Consider the following 13,599-nt stretch of genomic DNA (forward strand, 5'->3'; position numbering starts at 1 on the left):
ATTAAGGGCCCTATGTTAACGATCTGAAACGCAAGTGTCAAGCGCAAAGCGCAAGTAACTTTGTGGGCGGGTCTCGGAGCTGTTGCTATTTTCCCGGCGGGATAAATGCCTCTTGCGCCCAGCGCAAATCTAAAAGGGCATGGTCTGAAGTAGCTTCATTATTCATAGGTGTGGTTTGGGCGTAACGTGAAATAAACCAATCAGAGCGACATCTCACATTCCCTTTAAGAGCAGGCGCGCTTGTTCTAAAGCGGATTCCTATTATAACGGCGGATTTGCCAGGCGCGCGCCAGGAGCGGTTCACAGCCGAGGAGACCGACGTTCTCGTCAGGGACTTTGGGGATGGAGAAACCCACCCAAATTAACTTCGGTTAAACAGGCGTATGATAATTTGGGTAAATGTGTAAGCTAGATGTATGCTTTTATAATAAATTATCTGTCTGTCTATCTATCTATCTATCTATCTATCTATCTATCTATCTATCTATCTATCTATCTATCTATCTATCTATCTATCTATCTATCTATCTATCATAATAACGTATGATTTGCAAAAATGAAAACTGCTGCTTCTGTGTAGATGAGAGAATCAAAGTGCGCGTTGTGCACACGCTACATTGATTATGGCCAAGCATGCGCCCTTAAAATAGCATATGAATAACATGCGCAAGGCGCCACTGACTTGAAACAATTTTTTCCTGGTTAGTGGCGCAATTGTTTTCTAAACCTGCAAAATAGCATGAAGGAACGTTTGCGCCGGAACACGCCTCCTCTTTGCGCTGAACCGCCCCCGGGAGCGCAAGTGTATTTCCTACACTGTTAGACTTTTCTGTAATTTCTACAGTTATTTACTTTAAATCCCCCAGTATTATACTGCTATTTCTCTTTACAGTAAATAACTGTGATTCCCATTGCATCATGGGAATTTTCTGTGACGTCTGACACCACATACAGAGACTTACTGTATTTTTTAAATTTGCTGTATACTACTGTATTTGACGTAACTGCCTCTCTGGCTGGCACCATTCCATCGTGCTTTTTATTTCCTAATTTTTGCCTTACACCGCGTGTCTACAACGCTATAATAGCCAGAGGCTGTCTATATTGGACACATTGAAGCGACCGGACCTTTAAATGCATACCTGTTTATCCCTTGTCAGAAATAGCGCGAGCGCTTGGACTCGTATCGGACTACGTCAGAAATATAACGGCCGCGGCGCATCACTACACCTATTTTTTACAGTCTATGCACTACACTGACTGTCTGGGATTTGTCGTGTCGCGTCAGAGCATCCAGTGTAGGTAATGGGGTCTGTCTTTTGTTGGATCGCGACGTTCGTGTCTGGCCCGGGGAAGAGACGGAATTCACTTCACCGAGAGCGAGAGATCAGCAAGCAAGGTAAAAAAACAAAACATTCTGTGTGTGTTGTCAGGATTATGCCCAGTTTAACCTATGTTATAACGTTAACGTTAGCCTAACGTTACTCGTCGTCAGCATGGCGGTAACGAACTTTACCATGGTAAACTGAGCTAACGTTTCATTTTACACACTTTGTTAGATTATTGAATTGTCGAGTTAAAATATGCCAACGAGCAACGCGTTTACATTAACAATAAATGTGAATAAACTAATGTGAAATTCTGTTTATAGCCTAATGTTGGCCTACTGATGAGAACCTTTATAGTTTTAGCATTAGTTTGCAAACTATACCATATTATACTTTTTTTTTAAATGGAATTTAATATTTACTTCCATTTTTGTGTTTAAAGGCAACTGCAACAAAGCGCCAATTCGCGCCAGTGACTTCCAGCAAGATTCCAGAGGTAGGCCAGCCCATTTGTGATATATTTTGAGATAAATTTGCTGAAATGATTAACAATACGCTATGTGAAAATTGCTTTTGAGCCACTGGTGCAGACTAAGTAGCTTACAATATCTTACAATATCTTATAAAATCTCTATAAAATTGGCTAACTTTATATCAAATAAGTGACCTTTGCCTTATGTCTAACTTTATTAGACAGCAAATGAACCAATCAGAAGATGGACCATTGTCTTTGTTCAGTCTCACCAGATTAAATGTATCCAGGTAAGCACTGCAGTAAAACTCTCACTAATTCATTCATACAAAATCTAGCATTCTAAACAACTTAAGTTTATATTTTTGCATTATTTTGATATTTTATTAGCCAGAAGACTCTACCATTGCAGTCCCACCTGACTAGGAAGGTCCTAACATCAGCACGCAGGTGGGTTAACTACTGTAGGAAGGAGAACGATCATCACACAGTGATTTCTTGCATGTATCTTACTGTGTATTTGTCTCAAACAGGTACTCCTTCACTGCAGACAAGCTGAAATGGGCTAAAATCATCGATTTCAGCCGTTCTTTCTATGGATCTCAGCTTTTTTTGACAGAATTTAGGATTTGTAAGTATTAAAATTTAATCTGGCATAATTTTATTTAGTTCTTTTGTATGCTATTTATTGACAAAAGCTGTTTACAAATATATATTCTTAAGTTTTTGTGAAAATAATAATAAAAATTAACAAAAAAAGGAGGTTAAAAATAATGTGACACTAATACTCTCTCTCTCTTTCTCTCTCTCTCTCTCATATAGTGTTGGAACCGGGATCTCCTCTGAAGGACTGAGTACATTTGTGTTTGTGGGCACGCATGCAGACCAGGGAACACTCTGATGTTGTCAATCAAGTTCTGAACAGGAACCAATCTTTGGAGAAGTTCATTTATTCACAAAGGTGGACAAAAACATTGTGTTGGCTTTTTAAAGATTATTTTGATGATGACATTTACTCCTATGCTGTAGAAAAGATGGAGTAGACAGTCAGACATTGATAATAATAAGAAATGTTTCTTGAGCATCAAAGAGACTTCTTTCAAAAACATTAAGACACTTAAATACTTATTTTGGCCTCCAGTGTACATGAATCCAACAAATTTTTGGAAATAAGTGAAATTATTTTGAAGGTGGGGTTATGTGTCATGTATTGTGAAAAGAACTGTGTTTTGTCCTGTGTTGGACATTTCCTTTTTGAATGCTTAAAAATGTATTTATATTCTGCAGTTTTATGAATGTAATGGTTGATATTTCATTATAATACTTGTATAAGCTAAACAACCAATGACTACATTCATTTAGTCCAGGGTTCACCAATCTCGGTCCTGGAGGGCCGCTGTCCTGCAGAGTTTAGCTCCAACTCCAATTAAACACACCTGAACCAGCTAATCAAGGTCTCATTAGGCATACTAGAAACTTTCAAACAGGTGTGTTGGAGCTGGTTGGCGCTAAACTCTGCAGGACAGCGGCCCTCCAGGACCGAGATTGGTGAACCCTGATTTAGTCAAATGCTAATGTTTTGTTTATGGTTTTATGTATGTTTTCAAAAATGTTTGCAGTGAAGGACAGCACATAATGTGTTAATTTAACACGTTTACACATCTTTGTGTTAACCTCTCTGACATATTTACTTTGTTAAAATCATTAACACAATGAATGAGTTAAAATTAACACAAAAAACATTATCCCTAAACTCACCCATTAATGTGTAAAAATTTCACACATCATTTCCAGCATTGGCATGTTTATTTTGTGATATATATGAAATGTTTTAAATAAAAAAATGGTATTTTGTGATAACTTTGTCTAATTGGTTTGTATGAAAGTAGTACTTATGTAGGATAAAAATAAAATGTATCATATATCAAAATGATCAAATCTAATTTATATTTAGTACAAATAAAAATAATTACAGTAGTGTACTGATTAGCTTCGTTTTTACAGTAATGCACTGTACTGATTAGCTTCGTTTTTACAGTAATGCACTGTATTACACAAAACTGAAATATGGTTTGGTACTGTAACTCTTAATTACAGTAACTTACTGGCAACAGTGTTGCCAGTAAGTTACTGTAAAAAACCCTTGAAAAGTCTAACAGTGTAACTTACCGACGTGCGTCTGAGGAGGGAAAAGTCCGCTTTGCGCGGGTGCAAAATAGGAATTATACATGCGTCGGTCAATTGCGCTGGGTGCAAGATAGGGCCCTAAGTGATTAGAGTGCGAGAGTGTTAAAGTTAAGCTGCTCAAGTTTTTTAAAAAAAAAGAAAAAGAAAAAAAAAGGTTTTCAGTTGCCAGCACCAGTCACAAGTGCATTAATTACTTAATAATTAAACATTCTTCTTCCTGTCATAAAAGATGACAATGACTGAAGATAAACATCAAAATGTAATGCCAAATTTGGAATCCAGTTGCTTAAAATATACAGTGAAAGTTGTGTCTATTGTATAATACTTGTTCAAATAATCATGCCAAACTGTGATTAAATATATAACATTTCTGCAACTTTAATATAGAAGCCACAAAGAGAGTAAAACTTGTCCTCCCCTCCATGTCTACTAGCAGACAACTCTCCACGGTTGGTTGAACATCTGGATAGTTCACAATCTCATGGAACTTACACCAAAGACCATCCCCTCACCCATCACTATTTCATATGGCTCGCAGTCTGGTAATTGAGAGGAAAAATAGCCTGAGAAAATTGGATATATCTCTGAGGAGAAGGGGAGGCAGAGGAGGAGGAAGAATGGGGGATATAGAAAGGTGTGTGGTAGTCTCACGTTAGCCAGATCTTCAGACTGACGGCAGAAGGTCTGGAATCCATAGCAGCTTGCATTGGCCAAGGACCACCCAGAGGCCATCTGACTGACATGTAAAGCAACCAATCACAGTTTGTTTTGTTCAGCATCATGTTTAGGCACATGAAAATTAGAAGTCGATATCTCTATCTCTCTTGGGCATATTTTAAACCGTCTATGCTGTGAACTTCACACATTTCACATACTTCCAGTGTTTAGTTGATCATGATAAGCGCTCATTGTCTCAATTGTAAACACAACGTCTTTCTTCTTACATGAGGTTGAGTTGGTGTCACAACAGCTTTGTTTCCAGGCAGACCATTACACACATCACACACATCTCCCGGAAATCCTGTAGAATTCAATTAGATGACGACTTAGACATTCCTGAAGTGTTTCCAATTTTGTCTGCCATATGCATCAGACTTTCAGCCAGCGAATCCTGGGTGTGACGTCTGACACTGAGACTTGGTGTTTGGCTAAAGGTGCGATTACATTTGTTGTTCAGTGGACTTTCAATTAAAGGAGAACTTGGTAACTTTTTTAACTTAATAAAACTGTCTAGAAATCATTTGGATGGTTAAACAACCTGTTCTGGTGATATTGGTGACTTTCCCCGCTCCCCCCAGCGTTCCCAGGCGGAAAACCAACCTTGCAACTTGCGCACTGCCGTCCCGGCAAAGTGAAATTGGAAGTCTCGTGAGAAGCGAGAACGAGAACGAGAACGAGCGCAAAACACAAATTGCTTTACGGCAATTCGACATAAACACACACGCATGTATGATGTATTACCAGATGACCCACCTCGGTAGACATAGCTCCACACGATACAGTTGGCTTGCTCCGATCAAAACAAACGCACATGAGCAGAGGTAGAGAGGGGGAGGAGGCCGCCGCAAGTGAGTTTTTTACGACTGTGTTGTGAAATATACGCCCCCCCACAGCTGTAGGGGGAGCTCGTGGGGAAAACATGCGACAACAAAAGGGAAAATCAGCGAAGAAGTGACTAGAGTTCGCTAGAGTTACAGAGTTCTCCTTTAAATCCAGTCATTTCAATAGAAATCCATGCAATTTGCTTATATTTTGCAACAGGGATTTACTGCATTGACCAAGAGAACGTTTTTTTTTATTTTTTAGAGACTTCTGTGTGAGCTGTGCCTTCAAAAACAGCTACAAAATAATGCAAAATTTTGCAGAAATGTTGGAGGAACAGCATGGCAAAAGCACAGCACACCTTATCTCTGTGAATTTCTAACAGCTCTGGGACTCAAACAAGTCAGAACTTTTCTCCTCAAGCTACACAGTGATGAAATCCACTTACTGCTTGAAGTGGGTTGTTATTTCAGATACTAAGGGCAATTGCCTAGACATTGGAGAGTCTTTGGGAATACAGCAGGTCAGTCATGGCATGTCACTGTCAACAACAGAATGGACTAAATGAGGGAAGATGCTCAAAGACAGAGGACACCTTTATTTTTGCATAATTTGTGTGACAACAGGAACTAGATGATTTAGCAAAAGTTACGGTATACACAATATTTCAACATGCTAATATCAACATTTTATCACAAATACCCCTATAATGAGCCATTGTTATTGCAGTTTATCACTAGTGTATCATAACAGAGAGTGGACAATGGATTGTCTGACCGTTTTATGTTATCTTCACTCTAGCTGCAATTCTGCTGATCAGAATTAATGCTTTATTTTTTATAAGTAGTTTATTTTCATTTAAAGCTGCTCAGTGTGCTGTCTGTTTGAATATTACACATAAAATGCCTCTATACCTGGTAGATATCACTAAAATAGGTGTCCTGAGATTTCACACTTCTCTCTGCGACAGCCTTAGGCTCTGTAAAGAGAGAGAGAAAATGTCTGACGAGCATTTTCACCTAATCAGAAATGCTCTCTGCCTATATCAATTATTGTGCATTATCGGGTTTGTAAAGGGTTTTGGTAAGAGGATATATAGTTTAAAATATGGGGCACTATGGGGCACTTTTGTCTATATATGGTGCAAGTGAACTTGTGCACTAATGCAGTGTGAATCTGCATTTAGAAACTGGTTCCTTTTTTATCATGTAGTGTAGTAAATACTATTTTATTCATACAGCAGCCTCTTACATGCTGCCTAGGAATCCATAACATGTTAATAGCATTTCAGATTATGCATATTTCATCACCAAAGTGTAATCTAGTAAAGGCTGTTAGAATGTGTTTGAAGTCATGAGAGTATGCTAAAGACTTTTACATAAAGTATGCTTGAAATGAGTCTGCAATGTGCATATGTTTATGCTAATGTATGAAACAAATTTAACTCATTTTAATCCACATGGTCCCACATTTGTGGGAGAAAAACACACACCTCTTAAACCACCTTTTCACAGCTTACAACAAACAAGAGACATCAGAGCAGAAGACATTAATTTCCAATGGAGAGTCACATGGAGTTCCAACCCTCTGTGGATCTCATTTGAGCTTCAGTTATTAATACTGCAATTGTGATATTTATTAGGGCAAGTCTAATCAGTTTTTTTTGTTTTTGTTTTTTTTGTCAGTCATTGTATTCCTATAAGTTCCTAAGAAGTATAAGTCTTCAGGCAAATGTAAACAGCTGAACAAATTTGTCTATGTAACCATAGCAATGGGCCTCATTTATAAAAGGTGCATACGAACAGATTTGGTCCTTGAGTGTACGTATGCTAAAATCCCCGCCGTTTATATTTATAAAACATTTCAGAGTATACTGCAGGTACAGTATTTGAAAATCTAAGCAATTCTTGCCACTCATTATTCTCAAGTAAAGGATGTGGACGTTGACAGGTGGACATTATGTCAATGACATTAATTAGGCAGCGTTTACAAGGCGAAGATCATTCAGCTGTGCACAATTTCAAGATCATTTGCGATTTATAAATTTCACATCTGGAAGCCCAGACAGCAACATAGTGTGGGCCCAGATACGGCCCATATCTGGTATACACATTGAATCCACATGTACCAGATGTAGCCCGGATCTGGGCCGACACTATAATGCTGTCTGGAAGAGAGGCATTCTCTGAATCACACGTACACACATTTGAGAAATGATCGTAAGATCAAATGTTGGGCGGTTTCTATGCAACATTTTATAAATGAGGCCCCCTGACTTTTAGGTGGTTAAGTGGTTTACCATGAATCGCTATGTTCTTTTACAGGGGTATATTTTTTTTGTTGTGTGTATGTTAATCAGTGTGATTGCAATGCATGTTGTGAAATTTTAAGATAATTTTAAAATAAATAAAAACTTTGAGGGCCCTATTTTAACGATCTGAAACGCAAGTGTCAAGCGCAAAGCGCAAGTAACTTTGTGGGCGGGTCTTGGGCGCTGTTGCTATTTTCTCGGCGGGATAAATGACTCTTGCGCCAGGTGCAAATCTAAAATGGGTTGGTTTGAAGTAGCTTCATTATTCATAGGTGTGGTTTGGGCGTAACGTGAAATAAACCAATCAGAGCGTCATCTCACATTCCCTTTAAGAACAGACGCGCTTTTTCCATAGCGGATTGCTATTGTAACGGCGGATTTGCCAGACGCACGCCAGGAGCGGTTCACAGCCAAGGAGAGCAACGCTCTCGTCACGGCCGTAAAAGAGAGAAGTGACATTGAAATGGAGAAACCCACCCAAATTAACTTCGGTTAAACAGGCGTATGATAATTTGGGTAAATGTGTAAGCTAGATGTATGCTTTTATAATAAATCGTCTGTCTATCTATCTATCTATCTATCTATCTATCTATCTATCTATCTATCTATCTATCTATCTATCTATCTATCTATCTATCGTAATAATGTATGATTTGCAAAAATGAAAACTGCTGCTTCTGTGTAGATGAGAGAATCAAAGTGCGCGTTGTGCACATGCTACATTGATTATGGCCAAGCATGCGCCCTTAAAATAGCATATTAATAACATGCGCAACGCGCCACTGACTTTAAACAATTTTTTCCTGGTTAGTGGCGCAATTTTTTCTAAACCATCAAAATAGCATGAAGGAACGTTTGCGCCGGAACACGCCTCCTTTTTTGCACTGAACCACCCAGGGAGCGCAAGTTCATTCCCTAGTTTAGCGACGTGCTTCTGTGGAGGGAAAAGCGCGCTTTGCGCGGGTGCAAAATAGGAATGATACATGCATCGGTGTACAAAGTCAATTGCGCTGGGTGCAAGATAGGGCCCTGAATGATGACAGTACGCACAGGCCTTTGCAAAAACAATGTGTAGAGGTAAGTTACAGAATGCTATATTGTATGTTTTGCATGTTTTGTAATAGTGATGATTTCTGTATCAAGTCACAGTGAGTAGAATGTAGTGATCACATTATTTACATTTACACAAGCTTTATTACAATCTCCCCATCCTGATTACATCTGCTATCAAATTTGCTAGTTGCTTTCTCCCAAAGGATATAAAAAAAAAAAAACTGAACTCACAGACTTTAGCATCTACCAACTTAATTGGTTGTACTCCTAGCATCCAGAAGAATTTGTAGCAGCCGATGAAATCCCTTTACTGCAGAAGTGATGTGGCAATGTGCCTTGAATGCACTGTGAAGCCACCAGAGCTATTGGGAACGGTAGTGAAAAGCCAGACTGGAGTTTGGAGCTAGAGTCTTATTAGAGTTAGTTGTTATTTGAATTTTTGAAATTTCCTCAGTCAGCCAACCATCCATTCGTTGTGTTTATTTCCTACATTTAATTTTGACATATTTTCTTATTTACATAATTACCTAACTTAATCCCTTATAATATAATTTCATACAAATGCAACCAAAAATCTTTACTACTCCAATATAAGCTCAACTAATGTATCATTAATTCAGAATTGTATGATTGGTCACTTTCTGTAGTGTTTATTGGATACATTACCATGAATATTTATCAGTTCTGTTCTATTGTTACGGAATGAGACTCGGGCGACAGAGATGAATGCAAACAGAAAGTTTGACAACAACAGGGCTGGTGAACGGGAAGCAGGTGAGTGGGAAGTGAAATTCTGGATTGGAGAGTGGTGTGCTGGCAGTGAAAATAATTTGTCTGGTGGAGGTGTGGAGGGATGAGATGCAGGATCGCTGGAGACTTGGAGATCACTGGAGACTTGGAGATCACTGGAGACTTGGAGATCACTGGAGATCGCTAGAGAAGTCAGGTAGCTCGTAGGAGGCAAGGTCAGAACGCTGGTGGGAACAGAGGAGAGTGATGGGAAATCTGCAGGAACCTGGCAGACCTGTAACAGTACTCCCCCCTCCCTGTAGGCGCGACCTCATGCCGTAGATGATCCAACCAGGGAGGGGGGCGGGCGACCTGAAGTCTAGACAGGTGTAATCAGGCGGCTCCCACTGGACCTTGGGCATGGACGGAGACTGGAACCCCCAAAGGACTCTGGACGAGGACGGAGACTGGAGTAATTTCTGGACTGAGGAAGGGGACAGAGACTGGAGTGGATTCAGGTGCGGCAGCGGCCATCTTGGGACGAGACTCTGGAAGGGTGGTTTCAACGGGACGAGACTCTTCAAGGATGGTCTCGGCGGGATGAGACTCTGGAAGGGTGGTCTCGGCGGGACGAGACTCTGGAAGGGCGGTCTCGACGGGACGAGATTCTGGAAGGGCGGTCTCGACGGGACGAGACTCTGGAAGGGCGGCAGCCATGACAAGACAAGGCTCAGGAAGGGCGGCGGGGATGGAAAGGGAATCTGAATCTGCTTCTATGGTGTAGGACGATCCACTCACCCACAGGATATTGTCGATGTATTCCCTCAAGGAACATGAGGTGGCATTAGATGGAAATTGCCTGAAGAGTGGATCGTCCAAACCCATCCAAAAGAGGGATTTGAGGGTTGCCTCTTTCCAGAACACCTGGTGAACGAGGTGGAGGAATTCCTCTACGTAAGTCTCAATCGGGCGGTGGTCCTGGCAGATGGCAAGAAGCAGAACGTTCGGGTCTAGGGGACTGAGGAGGATGACCATATTGTTGTCTGTCTGTAACTGGTCTGGTCTTCTGTTACGTAATGTAGACACAGGAGAGGAAGATGGCTGGTGAACAGTGAGGTTTATTTAAAATTAAGAGAGGGAGAAGTCAGGTAGCCCATAGGAGGCAAGGTGAGTAGTCCTCTTTCCAACCAACATGACCAGACAGTGAACTGTGGAGATGTGTGTGCTTTAGTAGTGGCAGTGATGAGGGTGATGAAGAGGTGCAGGTGTGTGTGATCAGGAATGACGTGCAGGTGGGAACCATACACTGTAAAAAAAGATGGACTACGCCCCTTCACTCTCTTCCATTGATGAAAAGTGAAGCCGCCAAAGTTCTAATATGGCGCTGACATCTTGCTCAGACTTGGGACCTGCTTCTGCGCAGTAGTGAGCAGGAAGTAAAGCTGCGATATTAAGGTCCCGCCCTCACTCACACAGAAACGGTTAATACAAAATTTACTGTGTGAAATAAACAGTTACGGACATATAGAAATTAAAGTTGAAGCTCCAATCTCCTCCCAAAAATCCCCCCAAAAATTCTGTTGGTGCCTCAGTGACTACTTTGTTTAGAGAAGCTGTCAATCACAGCTGTCAATCATGATGTCACATTCTTTTTATAGCATCAAATAACTAACTAAGACCAAACTTAATAATAATCAAAAAAATAAATAAAATGAACACTTAAACTTAAATCAGTGAGATACCTAAACCTAAAATGACAGAAAAAAAAGTATTTGAAGTGTAATTTGATTGTTGAGTTTCCATCGCGTCCATTAGACTTCATGGTGAGGCGGGCTTTATGACCTATACTGGGACCAGCCACCGGGGGCAATTGAGAAGCTTTGGCTTCACTTTTCAGCAGTTGTGAGGCACACTTGATGGGAACTGAGGAGAGTGATGGGAAATGTTGTGCAGGTACCTGGCAGACCTGTAGCATCTATTTAACTGCACATAGTAGCTTTTCAGACAAATGTATTTATTTCTCTCAATAACCCGGCTTTCCAAAGTTATAAGTTTCCTTGTTTCCCAAAGAGGAATAACTAAAAGGCTGAACAAATACTAATAAAGTGGGGCATTCTGAGAGTATTTTCATCTAGTATCTGTTTAAGCAGTTTATTTATTTTTCTCCTATAAATCTGGAGCGGCATCTGATCATTTATTCCCCTTTTTGACTTTTTAATTTCTAGCTCTTTTTGTATCATCTCATTTGCCAAAAAAATACATGTTGAACTAAACTTTCATCCTGTTTTTGGATGAAATAACCAGGGGTGATTCATGTTTATTTCATTTCTTCATTATTTTTGACACCTTTCCTAATTCAAAATAATTTGTGCAGTCTTTAAAAGCCAAACATTAGTAAGCTGGGCAGATGTGTACTTTATCGTGTTAGACTAAGCCATTTCTTATTCATGGGAGGCGCTTTTGGAACAACATGAATAATGGATACAGAAGCCTTTAAATGATACTTTAAATGAGAATGATAGGCTTCTTCCAAGTGCTACCTCACGCACTTTGAGTTTCTGTAGACATTGAGAACATTGAGATGTTGTCAATGTATGCTAATTCATTTTCTGATTAGTGGCATCAAAGAGTTCACCGGCATTTTGGAGCTGATCTGTGAATGGAATCTTAACTGTAAAATGATGGAAAGCTGTTACTTGTTTTGTGTGAATAGCAAGTATGATGTTTTTAACAGAAAAATCTATCCCAAACGATCTCACAGGAATGCTATTTTACAAGGTGGAGATTTCTTATGAATTTGTATGATTTCTAGAAAGAAAGAAAAAACAAAACAATTTCCTTCTATGTTCCAAATAGAACAATTGAATGACATTTTATGTGTACATGGAAGCACATGCAGAAAACACCCACTGTTTAGGAAAATTATTTAGGAAAAGCTGTCAGAAGATTAGACTTCCCAATAACGTCTCAATTTTGCTCAATTTTTGTTTGTCTTAACTTCAGGAATGTGTGCTGACCATTTCAGTTCTTCAATCCTATCTTTTTTTTTTTTTTTATCATAGTGAAATAGAAGTTTTATTTGTGCCAGGGCAGTATTAGGAGTGTATGTGTGTGTGTGTGTGTGTGTGTGTGTGTATTTTTTGTGGATTGTATCTGGACATTACATGTGTGCAGCAGTGCATGCCAGTTTGCATGAGAAGAGCCTACATGAGCAATACAGCACATCCTTTCAATTGAAAAAAATCTGATCATATCATGTTAGCCAGTAGGGAGGTGAGATTATTGCTGCTGGACAAATGCATGATTAAATTGAAAGCCACTCACCGAAGAATTGCCTCTATTCTAATAACATTTCCATATCCCATTGTTGAACTGCATGAGTGTGTGACAGAAGGTTGGCCTTCAAATATAGTTCTTACTCAAAGCTTTGATACTGATACGTGGATACACTTTGATCATTATGTGATGCTCTGTATAGGGTTTGACAGGTCAGCACTTTCATGCTTCTATATATCCATCAGGGATCTTCATTGGTGTGAATTATGAATGTGGTTAATTGATATCAGGCCATAACATAGATGAGGTGCTGGTAATGAATGAATTTATCTCTGCAGCATGATGGAGTGTAAGAAAAGAACAATTATATTTGTGTTTCTGACTGCTCTATGGCATTCCAGCTATCCTTTTTTTTTTTTTACATTACATAATAGTACTCACAGTCCCATGCCGTATCTAACTATACTCACATGCACGCATCACCGAATTAAACAGATACAGAAATAATCTCTGTGACATCATAATGTGTGTAATCAAGTGTTTTGCTAACTCTGCACTCCAAGGAATCCAACTCTATTCTAACTGAAAACAAACAGCAGGGATTCAAAATAGTATACTTTTTTTCTTATCATAGAATTATAAGATACAGTCCTCAGTGCCTTAAAAAAACAGGCACTTGGATTTTGTACATACTGTGTAAA

The 13,599-nt window shown here is 39.5% G+C and overlaps 1 long non-coding RNA gene across 1 annotated transcript; it reads left to right on the forward strand.

Moving 5' to 3' along the window:
- The first annotated feature begins 1,470 nt into the window (after positions 1 to 1,470).
- Positions 1,471 to 2,384, forward strand: LOC309493577. The gene is made up of 4 exons (XR_014204004.1): positions 1,471 to 1,824; positions 2,022 to 2,090; positions 2,191 to 2,250; positions 2,334 to 2,384. It is a non-coding gene; the product is annotated as an uncharacterized lncRNA (long non-coding RNA).
- The last annotated feature ends 11,215 nt before the right edge of the window (positions 2,385 to 13,599 follow it).

The sequence above is a fragment of the Leuciscus leuciscus genome, assembly GCF_965113295.1.
Source record: "Leuciscus leuciscus genome assembly, chromosome: 3".
NCBI lineage: Eukaryota > Metazoa > Chordata > Actinopteri > Cypriniformes > Leuciscidae > Leuciscus > Leuciscus leuciscus.